Here is a 12,409-nt window from a genome sequence, read left to right as displayed (position 1 = left end):
AGTGCTCAGAAACTTGCAGGGTCTAGCACAAGCTATCCAAAATATCAATCTGGTTGTATGAAAGCCATAAATCAGGTTCATCATATTTATATTTGTATCACATTTACCTAGAGCAGGGGTCGGCAACCTCTGGCACGCGGCTCGCCAGGGTAAGCACCCTGACGGGCTGGGCCAGTTTTTTTACCTGCCGTGTCGGCAGGTTCTGCAGACTACGGCTCCCACTGGCCATGGTTCACTGTCCCAGGCCAATGGGGGTGGTGGGAAGTGGCGCGGGAGAGGGATGTGCTGGCTGTGGCTTCCCAAACCCCCACATTGGCCTGGGACAGTGAACTGCAGCCAGTGGGAGCCGCAATCAACTGAACCAGCCGATGCAGCAGATAAACAAACTGGCCCAGCCCGCCAGGGTGCTTACCCTGGTGAACTGTGTGCCCGAGGTTGCCGACTCCTGACCTAAAGAATGCCAGGAAAATGTCATGGTGTGAATAGAAATTGGAATTACTAAGTGGAATTCCCTCACACATGATGTTAGTTGGCTGTCCCATCTGACTTTCTCCTAGAGGGTCTGTATTTCTAAGCGCTGATGGTGTTTGAATCTGTGTTTCTGAGCTTCACCATGCAGATAGCTTAAGCTATGGATATTCTGGAGTTCTGGTGTGAGAAAAATGAGTGCTATTTTCTGGGGCTTAAATGATGTGACACTGTGCCAGCGAGGGTTAAGCAATTAGCAGGTTAAATTATCCAAATTCAAAATTAAAAAAAAACATATTAGGGAAATATTGAAGTGGTAAACAGGGCCATTTCTGGTTATCAAAGCAAAGTTAGATGACCAACATATTTGAAATGCAAGTTTGTATATTGTCAAATATTTAGAAGTAAATACTCATTTTATTTTGTCTGTTTACCTATACAGGCAAGTCTCATCTTACATGGGGGTTCCGTTTTGCGGTTAGCGCGTAAAGCAAAAACCGCATATAGTCAAAATTACACTGAGTTGAAAGGCAGACGGAATCTCCCACACTACAGTACAGTATTAAAATTATTATTTTTCTCTCTTTTTTTTTTGTTTTTGTTTTTTTGCCGACTGCATAAAGCTGAAATTGCACATGTTAAAAGCACGTAAGATGTGACAGACCTGTATCTCTTAGAAGCTTCACAATGTGATCTCATTAACTGGCAGATGATACAATTCTCTTCCGGTCTGTTATGATGTTACTATGTTCTATTGATTCAGAGATCAAAAGGGAATGTTAACATTTAGATTAAACTTGGGTGTGATAATATCATTGTGTATATTCTCTTTGAAGTTTGTAGAAAAATTGTAGTAAAAAGTAAGTCTGTGAACAGCTTGAATGGATAACTTTATGCTAATCAATGCAACTAATTGTCTGTGTATACATAGGAAATAGACATATTGCTTCAAAAGCCACAATATATATTACCTATTCTTCACCTGCTATGTTATCTGTGTCAAGAGGCTATAGTAGCTTGCCACAGATCTATAAAACAAACTCTAGGGCCTGATCCTGTCATCTAAGACCTTCTTAAGCTTGGTCAGGGGAGGCTTAAGTCACAAGACTGAAGTCTCCAGCTCCAGTCTGGATTACCATACTATTTCACATGGAAGAATTTAAACAGACTCTACACATGGACTTCCTATTGGACTATATCCTATAGAATTGATGATGGGAGAACTTTCTGCAAATCAGCAACTCACCATCTCTGCTATGAAACTACTTATGAACTTTTTTCATATCTGTATGTATAATGATCTGTCAACCACAATACTTTCTCTCTCTTTCGCTCTCTCTCTCTCTCTCTCTTATTTTCTTTTTTTAAAATAAATCATAGTTTAGTTAATAAGAATTGGCTGTAAGCATCTATTTGGGTACGATCTGAAATATTCATTTGAGCTCGTGGGGAATGTGTCCGATGCCTTAGGATTGGTAGAATTCTATGTACGGTGAACAAGATTTTAAGTAATCCTCCCTATATTTGACTTGGCTGTTTGGCAATTGTCTGCCCCATTCTTTGAAGTTTGCCCTGGTTCAGCAAGCTCGGTGTGGCCCTCTGGTCACACATGGTCACACATGAATTCTTAAGGCCAAATGGACCATTCTCATCATCTAATCTGACAGGCTGCCTAAACACAACTTTAGGATTTTACCCAGTAATTCCTGCATCAAGCCCAGTAACTTGTAGTTAAACTAGGACATATTCTTTAGAAAAGCGACCAACATTGATTTCTTATGCCAAGTACAGGAGCGAGGAGTATGTGGTGGTAAAGTTAGTTTTAAACCACTTTTGTGGTCTCTGTATTCTGGGGCAGCCATGACCTTACTTGGCACTCAGTGTAAGTTATATCAGCCTCTGCCAAATCCCAGGATTCAAGAGACTCTGAACCATGGGATGACTGAAATAGAAATCCAGATACCAATTTTGTGATTTAAGACCATTTCTAGGGTGGAAATTCTTTACCTGGCTGATATTTCAGTTTAGTGGTGTTTTCTGCCCCTCATAATATAATGCAATGGTGCCTGATTCCCACATTCTTACATCTTGTGTGGTTATTTGTACCTTGCAAAATTGATGTAGAATGTTACCAACACAGGATAGTAGCATTTATACCTTTTTTGCACTTGCTTTTCAGAGGCCTGAGAGGTGAAAATGAAAATACATGATGGAAGAAAGTGGAGAAGGTCTGTGATTCATATCCATGTAGCAAAATGAATTGACTACCTTAATACCGCAAAGCAAACCAATTAGTTACAACTCAATTAAGCCAATTCTCAAATTCCTGCTCCTTCTGGCATACACAGTGTCTCAATCTGGGGCTAAGTGATACACCTGGGCATATGGTAAGCTACAGGGGAACCTGAGGAAGGACAGCCAAAGGAGAAGCCACAGAATGAGCATTTCTCAATTCTGCTACTGAAGAATCAGCAATAAGGTGGCAACAGGGAGTTTTTGAGGTTATGGGGGTCTCTTCAAGAATTTAAAAGACAAATATAAATGTTTTCTAAAGGTTTTTTAGCCTTTTTATAGACGTGTTTAGATAAACATATCTGTGAAACAGAATTCTGGATGATTCAAGATACTACAAGTAAAGATATTCTCTATTACACTTTATTAATTATTGGAGTAACTGCTATAGAATCTTGTTCAATTTCTATAGCTCCCTACTGATTTCATCCTTATTAAATGCTAAAAAGATGTTTTCATAAGGCGAGAACTGTGATTTCTTACATCCCAATAAAATACGTGTTGCATGGGAGAGTGTGTTTATCATGATGTTCCCTCAAGGATTTGGGAAGGAGGAAGGATAGTCAATTACTCCTTGAAGATTCAAAAGGTGAGGTAGTTAGCTAACTTTGAAGCTATCAGCCATGTGGAGGTTTGGAAAAATCAGTACACTTTTCTACCAAACACCAAACAAGTTAGCAGGGTTGGGACAGTTTTTTGGTATGGCGGCATAGTGAGCAGTGTTGCTAAAGTTCGCTTATGTTTCAGCAGGGCCGTCCTTAGGCATAGGCAGCAAAAGCGGCTGCGTATGGCACCCGAAAAATTGAGGCACCATCAGCACAGCAGGTAAGAGCGGGTTGTCTCCTGCACACCCAGCATGCACTGCAGACTCCTTAGGCAGGGGCCATATTCACAGAGCCGAATATGCTGGAACAGCACATTCTGTGTAAGGGAGAAGGTACAGGGGTCTCTGCAGAGAACTCTGACTCTGCTCTGCCATGAGGCGGGCCGGTTGACTCAGTATCCTTTGCTGCCTCATTCCTCCCCCCCATAGTAATTGCCAATAAAACGTTGACAAATTAAAAAAAATATATTATTTGCATCGTTCTGTCAATAAATCCGATTTTTTTTCTATAGCACTACTTCAGCATTATAGTGTGCTTAATTTGTTTAAACTGTTTTTAATAAAGTGCATGTGGCAAGTTTTCCAATACTGTAAGACTAAGAAGTCGGGCATAGGGACACCAGTTTAATAATACTGCATAGGGCCCCATAAATCCTAAGGACAGCCCAGTGTCTCAGTAGGCCTTTTGGTGTACCCAGAACTCCAAGCAAATTAACATGCTGAAAACCCCTGCAACAGAACCTACCAGTTTCTTTTTTTAGTTAAAATATTACTGTTACTCTTTATATACATCAATTTTAGGAATATATCAAACAACTAACAAAAAATGTTTTTGCTGTCAAAACGCTTACACATGGTTCCATTGCAGCTGATTCTCTAGAAAATGTTAGTTGCCAGTACATTCAACATTGTAGCAAGTTGGATTCCATTTTTTAGTTTATTTCATTACTGAGGTATAATACATAGTCTTCTGTTAAGGAATTAGAATACACAGCTACATTGTAATTTTTATAAAAATTAGAAACACATTTCCCCGAGTTTTTCAATAGATGGCAGCAAATATTCACTGATCACTGTAGCTGCTCTGATAATACATGTTGCACAAAAAAACACATGCCACATTTGTCTTGTTTTATGGAGATACTTTTTGAAAAGCAAAGTTAACTATAGTAATACAAGAGTATTCATAAGATTTTTCTTTAAAAAATCATATTGTAAGAAGATACAATACCACCACCCAGCAGGGTTAATTTGAATTCACGTTTACTTTAATGAGCTTTCATGTGATGATTAAAACTTGGCAACATCTCTGGGTTTTACGGAGAGAAATATCTTTCATTACATTGATAGATTCACTGCTCTGATGTGTGCTGAAGTGCATTGTGCTCACTCTGCAGAGTGCAGGGGACCGGTGTGAAATGCTGGTAAACTGCATTCACTGAACGAAGAAAGATTGGCATTTGTGTTACCTGTGTTGCCCAATTTGCAAAACACAGGGTGTCATAAACAGATAGTTAAGGGTTAAGGTCTCTTTTACCTGTAAAGGGTTAACATGTAGTACCTGGTGACCACCTGACCAGAGGACCAATCAGAGATAAGATTTTTTCAAATCTCTGTGGAGGGAAGCCTTTGTCTGGGTGAGAACTGTTCTTGAATCTAACAGAAGACAGTCATGCCTCCAAGTTCTCCTGGAGTAGTTTCTACTAATTAATAGTGAGTATTAATTAGAAAGGCGAATTAGTCTTATGATTTGATTTCTATATTTGCAATTGTGTGTTTGCTAAAGGAAATGCTTTATTCCTGTTTGCTGATATTGCTTTTACTGAGAAAAGGGGGAGAGGGGATTCTCTCCAGAGATTGATAAGGTTATACCCTATGAGTGTCCAGCTTGGGCTCATAGAGATTCTGTATTTTTCTTTTTATTCTTTAATAAATTCTTTTCTTTTCTTTGGACTTGGTTAATGCCTTCCCTTGGGGAAATTCAGGGGAAGGGGAGGGGGAAGTGGGCTGCTTCCCTGTGTGTAGAGATTCAAGGCGTTTGAATCCAGGCACCTCTGTCTCCAGAGCAGGCTGGAGAGAGGGAGGAGGGGGGAGGTTCCTCCTCTGTGAATTGATCTGTGTTCCCAAGGGGGGAAACAGGGGTGTCCCGGCCCACGTAATCGACCGAGTGGTGGCAGCTTGAAGGAGACCTACCCTAGGATTTTGGGGTGGGGGGAAGACATGCGGGTCCTCACTTTGAAACCGCCCAGTTTCAAGTGAGGGTAGACTCCTGACACAGGGTCAGAGTCTTCATACTTTAAACTATAAGCCAGGACCCCACTGTGCTAGGTGCTGCACAAATACAAAACAAAAAGATGGTCCCTGCCCCAAAAAGCTTACTTCTTAAGTCCGCTTAGTGAAGGATGCATTCTATTTATGAATAAACTGGCTGGATAATGGTTTAAGTGTGAACCCTGACATTATTTTCACAGACAACAAGAGTCAATCTTTTCTTCAAATAGCATCTTATATTCTAGAGCATGCTTGTGTAACAAAGGGTAGATTCTAAGGCAAATTCCACAGCTGCAGAATCCTGGCATACACAGGGGTCTGGTTAATGGCTGGCATCTGTGTTGGATGAGTAACCTGGCTCATTTCTATAGTTTTCCTATGTGATTGAACAGTGGCGAGAACTTTGTGCAGGTGGTTAGGCAAGGGAATGTGTTTTTTGTATTGTATAATTTTTGTAGCAGAATGTCACTAAAGGAAACCAGGATTTGGCATAGAATTTCTATAACTTAAATTGGGTCACTTCTATCAAGTAAATCCAGCCCCTTTGCTGCTAAGACTAGGAGTTGCTGACAGAACTGTTGCTACAAAATGGCATTGGAAGTAACAGGCTGAATGCTGCTGCTGCAATAGGTGTGGGCATACTGACATAGGAAACAATAGGATTTTTTCAATCTGTCATGCCCTTTTGTCTACTTGCAACTCTCCTTCTTATGTTTTTACACCTCTGTCATATCTTTTTAACTCTAATTTCTGGTCCAATCTAGCCAAAAAGTGTCAGTCTCAAAGTTAATTGCATTTGCTTAAAAATCTGGAAAAAACTTCCTTAAAACAAAAACTACATCTGAAGCTTAAATTTTGAGGGGTTCTTCACCAATAACTCAGAAATGAAGTAAAAGTCTTCTTGGTCCAGGAATAACTGGGTGAAATCCCATGGTATTTGTTTTGCAGGCAGACAGACTAGTTGATTGTAATGGGCCTTTCTAGCTTTAACATTTATGGGTGAAATCCTATCCCCATTGAAGTCAACAGCAAAATGCCCACTGAGCTCAGTGGGACCAGGATTTCACCCTTATCCACTTCATTTGGTTTAACATTTTGGTGTATTATCTTTCTTACTATAAATGAAGGCTTGGAATACGACTGTAATCTGGTAAGAGTAATCATTTCAACAGGGTCGGCATCCATAGAATAGATCAGACATGTGCTCCAGTTATTCCTCATAGTTTCTGCTTTAAGTCAACAATTCTCATCAGTTTAAATGTCATTGTAGTTTTTATCTGTCATACTTCAATGTATTAATGCTTCAGTGACCTGAGCTTTTGCTTTTATATTAAGAATACCCAAAACAGAATTGAAGTAGTACCACTGCATTACACTGGGAATAAATAAATAAACAAAAGCACACATTCTTCTAGTGCTTCCTGCTTCCTCAACCTGTGAGGTCCCATATGTTGAGAGCCTCACTGGATAGAACTGCCCCTGCTACAACTACATGTAACCTAAAATCTCTGCAAAAATGAATTATATTGGGAAAATCATTCTGCGCTCAGTGTTAAATCCACACAAAATGGACTGGTTTGTATCTGACCTAAAAGAAAGCACCACCAGCAATGTGATATTTTCCCAATACCATTCCTGAGTATTGGTTCATTACTCATTCAGAGGAAAAAGTGACAAATCAATAATACTATCTCAGACACTAATTGGTAAATTCAGCCCTGCCATAAGGGATTAGAACTCTCTTGGCTGAAATTGAGTAATGAGCATTTATTAATTTAGCACCGACAGTCATAGAGACTGTGGACCAAATGTATTCATGAAGCCAAAATGAGCTAGCTACAGTTAACATTTGTGGTGAATTTCACTGATGGTAAGATTTTTAAGACTGCCTATGGGCCAAATTTTTTACTGGTATGTAGATACCTAACTCCTATTGAAATCAATGGGAGTTAGGCACCAAAATACTTTTAAAAATCTGGTCCCACGTGACTTAAGAGCCTAAGTTCCAGTTTCAAAAGTTACATAGTGCTTAGGACATCAGTCTAATTGAAAATTAATGGCATTTAGGTGCCTAAGAGACAGATTTTCAAAGATATTTAGGGACCTAGCAGGTTTAGGAATCTAACACATTGATTTAAATGGGTGTTAGGCATCTGTGGATTTTTAAAATCCCACAAGGCATCTATCTGCATATTAGTCACTGAGGGCTAGATTCTCAAAGCTCTTTAGGTGCATAAATCACTTTTTAAAATGTTATAAGTTGTTTAGGCACTTTTGAAAAGGTTACACTATGAATCTTGCTAACAGTCCTCAAATTTGAACGTTAAGGTTGCAGGTTGAATGTCTTCAGTGAGGGCCACCTCCACTTTGGAATTGGCTTCTCTCATTCATCTAACAGAAGCCAAGTATGTTGGCCTTCAGAACAGTTGTATGATTCATTAAGGCATTTGCCTGGAGGATTGCTTGAGTGTCTTTTTCTCTGGGAAAGTTTTTTTTTTAATTGACAATTTTGGTGTCAATTTCACTACATGCTTTGACTTGTTTTCTTTAGAAATTAATATACATACATCCAAAGGCTGTAGTAGGCATATCTGTCAGAGGACAGAAGACAATTAATTCCTCATAACTTTCTGTTGCACCAGGATGCTCTTGTGTTGCGTGTTCCATCCAAGTTATTGTGGATGATGGATTGAAACAAAATGAATTATGATGTATCTCAAGTGTGTGGCAAAAACCTCTAGCATTTATATTCTAATTACGGAATATAAGACTTCTGCATTACTTTTATGCATGCTGTAACAGACAGTCTCAGTAAGATTTACTTGTGTCACAGTAAAGACTTTTTCATATAGACTAGATTGGATATTATTATAAAAGATATGCTTTAATCCAGTTACTCAGAAAAATTCTATGGTTTGTGCATGCAGGGTGTCAGATTGGATAGTTATGGGGGTTCCTTCAGGCCTTGGAATATGTAAATCCATGAGTTCCCCTGTTCATCCTTTTCCTTCATGGGCCAGAGAGGAGCAGCAATCCCTGCATTGCCATCAACATGTTCATACAGCTCTGCATTAAGACAATGACTATAATCAAATCCCATGCTTCAGGTTTTCAGCCTGTCTCCTAGAGAGATCAGGAAGGAATTTTTTCATCCAACGTACAATTGGCCAGATGTTTTTTTGTTTTGTTTTTTCACTTTCCTCTGAAACATCAGGTATTGATCACTGCTGGAGACAGGAGACTAGATGAGGTGGATTGGTGCGTTGAGGTGGTATAATGAGTCCTTTTACCAGCTGCCTGGCTGGTGTCTCTTGCTCACATGATCAGGGTCACACTGGTCACCAGATTTGGGATCAGGAAGGATCTTCCCCCACATCAGATCAGCTGGAACCTTGGGGTATTTGTGTTCACCTTCCTTTGTAGCATGTGTTGCTGTTCACTTGCTGGAATCATTTGCAAATCTCCCTTGTTCCATTCTCTGCCACTGCAAGGGCTTTGGGCATTGATAGTACATTGATCTCTCCGGTTGTCTCCCTATGGCTCACAGTTTAGTCTCCTGAGTATTGAAATACTGCTAAATACTGAAGTACTAACTAGTCTCTTGGCTTAATGTAGGAGTATAGGGGTGGGGACTGATGGTCTATGGAGTACAGGATATGTGTTGGTCCTCTGAAATTTAGGAAATTGTTTTCCTTTACAGCTTATTTCATCTAAATGATAGTTTGTCAGTAGATGCAAAATCAGTATTAAAAACAGCATCAAATAATAAAAAATGAACTCTGGTACAGAGGACAGCAACGTGATCTGATGGAAATTTGCTTACAATGCTGATATGTTTGTGTTGTATAATAAAGCTAATATACTAGTATGCTGGGAAATGTGTCACTGTGCCTCAGTGAGTCATAACTGAGAATATCAGATACAGGACAAACTGCTAAGAAATAGGGCAGACACACACCCAAACTGGTGGTTATTCTTCCATAAGAGATACCAAACCAGCAACAAATGTAAACTGTCTCACCACACTGGCTAAAATGAACTCAGAAATGTAGCCACCTTAGGGACGCCAGTTCTTGTTTCAACATCCAGACACTAGACTTAATGATGAGTGGTTGTTTAAAACCAATTTAATCCACCAAAGGGTTTTTCTGATTCCAAGGGACCAGCCGCATACCCAGGTCAATATATAACTCAGATTTTACCCAGTAATCATGCTGTTGCTAATCCTTTAGTACAGAGGTCGGCAACCTCTGGCACGCAGCTTGCCAGGGTAAGCACCCTGGCAGGCCGGGCCAGTTTGTTTATCTGCCGCGTTGGCAGGTTCAGCTGATCACAGGTCCCACTGGCTGCAGTTCGCCGTTCCAGGCCAATGGGGGCGGCAGGAAGTGGCGCAGCCCAGGGTTGTGCTGGTTGCGGCTTCCCGCCACCCCCATTGGCCTAGAATAGTGAACCACGGCCAGTGGGAGCCGCGATCGGCCGAACCTGCTGACGCGGCAGGTAAACAAACTGGCCTGGCCCACCAGAGTGCTTACCCTGGCAAGCCGCGTGCCAGAGGTTGCCGACACCTGCTTTAGTATCTAATATCTAAAGGTTTATTTATAAAAAGAAAGAAACAGGTGAGTTAAAATTGGTTAAATGAATCAAATGCATACAATAATTGCAAAGTTCTTGGATCAGGTTTGAAGCAGTGATGGCATGAACTGCTGGCTTGCTAAGTCTTGGTTGCTTCCATATAACTGGAAGGTCCTCATTCCCTTGGTTAGAATGCTCCCATTAGTATAAGTCCATAGTCCAGAGGTTAGAGCAGGAAAGAGGCAATATGGAGATGTTTCTAGGACCTGTTATACTTTCTGCCATATGGTAGGTCTGCTTTCAGTACAGTCAGCAGAACAGTACAGGCACAAGATGGAGTCCAGTGTCACATTGGTTGGTCACATACCCTTGCATGCTTTAATGAGTCATATCTGGGGTCACTACCCATATTTTGGCTAGAATGCCAGCAGGAAAGTCCAGCAGGTGGAGATAAGCTTCTTCCATGGCACATTGTGTTCATTGATGGGCCATCAACTTGGATAGGCCATTCACAATGTACTGACTAGACTGGATATAAACTACCTTGTGAGTGTTACCACAGTAGTAAACATATTTGAAATACAGGTACAAAGTCAATATTCATAACTTCAGATTCTAAAATGATACAGACTTACAAATAGGATAATCACATTCAGCAAACCATAACTTTTCCATTTACACATTACATGTCATGCTTTGTATAAGGATTGTTGCAAGTATACAACAGAGGTAGCAACAATGATCTAAATGGTCATATTTTAATCATATAATACCATAACATGTAATTCAATACAGTAATGAATATCATGCCATGGAGTTTCCTCAGAGGTTTTTTTCTTTCTTCTATTATCTAAGACCAAACAACTATTATATACCACAAAAGAAGATTTTATCAAAACACCCATTATTAGTCTTACTATACAGCAATACTTTCAAATTAATGTATGCTGGGGTTCCTCTGAGACCTCTTCCACTTGTTTCCCACAAGAACTCATTTAACTCCAGTCTCATCACTCAGGTTCTTTTATTTGTCATACAGCAAAGCTACACAGAGTTGACCAGACTCAAGCATGGAAATGGGTATAAGGCACACCGCACATGCAATGCTACACAAGAAACCTCTTCCTTTATATACATTGATACATAGTATTGCATTTACTATACATTGCATTACAAATTTTGGGATTGGCTTGGTCACTTTGTAGGAACCAATCCCTACACTGCATTTACTGTCCATGCACGACTAACTCTTAACCTAATTTTATGTTCCAGACCTATCTAAATCATTGCTTTTTTATGCAGTGTTGTTGTAGCCATGTCAGTCTGAGGATACTAGCACTACACAGCGGGTGAGGTAATATCTTTTAGGGGACCAACGTCTGATGGTGAGAGAGACAAGCTTTCAGGTTTACATAGAGCTCTTCATCTGGTCTGGGAAAGGAACTCAGAGTATCACAGCTAAATACAAGATCAAACAGATAGTTTAACACAAGTAGTTAGCACATATTCTAAAGGACCATTCAAGGTGAAGTGTCCCTTTAACAGCTCTGTAGTCATAGGACAAAAGGGGGTGGGGGGATTAATAAATTATATATAGTTATAATGAGTCATAAATCCAGTGTCTTTAATTTGATTTTTAGTGTCAAGCCAAATTATGAATTTAAATTCCCAGACTCGTATTTTGTAATTGTTGTGCAGGTTTCCTTTGAGGATGAGGACTGATAGGTCAGATATAGAGTGTTCACCTTGTGTAACATGTTCACCCACAGGTGATAGGGTGTTTTTGTCTTTTATCATTTTCTTGTTATTTGGGCATTTAGTCCACTGGATGAGGTATATAACATGTTGTAATAGGCATGTAGAGGACCCATGGATCTTGAAAGGTGTGTTGATAATTTTAGCAGTGGAGATACATTTGCAGGTTTTCAATCTGTTGTCCTGGCAGGATCTGGTGCCATTTTTAGTAGGTGTGTCCTCATCTATGGGGAGCTTACTTCTGATGATGATGAGGTTGGAGAGTTTGGGGGAGTGGTTTGAAAGCCAGAATAGGGGGTTCAGGAAAGATTTATTTCAGTATGGGGTCCCCATTGAGTATGGTTTATAGTTGTTTGATGATACCCCATATGGGTTCCAGTCTGGGGTGGTAGGTGACATGTGAAGTCAGAGGAGATTTTATTTCCGTATTGAAGCAGGTTCTCTCAG

At 40.1% G+C, this 12,409-nt stretch overlaps 1 long non-coding RNA gene across 1 annotated transcript in view; it reads left to right on the top strand.

The window, feature by feature from the left end:
- LOC123347173 overlaps positions 1 to 12,409 on the top strand; it is a 44,408-nt gene that overhangs the window by 25,174 nt on the left and 6,825 nt on the right. The window contains exons 2-3 of the long non-coding RNA XR_006573066.1: positions 2,648 to 2,696; positions 3,511 to 3,585. This is a non-coding gene — a long non-coding RNA (uncharacterized LOC123347173). The remainder of the gene's footprint in view (positions 1 to 2,647; positions 2,697 to 3,510; positions 3,586 to 12,409) is intronic.

This window comes from Mauremys mutica, chromosome 1, assembly GCF_020497125.1.
Source record: "Mauremys mutica isolate MM-2020 ecotype Southern chromosome 1, ASM2049712v1, whole genome shotgun sequence".
Taxonomy (NCBI): domain Eukaryota; kingdom Metazoa; phylum Chordata; order Testudines; family Geoemydidae; genus Mauremys; species Mauremys mutica.
This window is presented reverse-complemented; position numbering and strand designations above follow the sequence as displayed.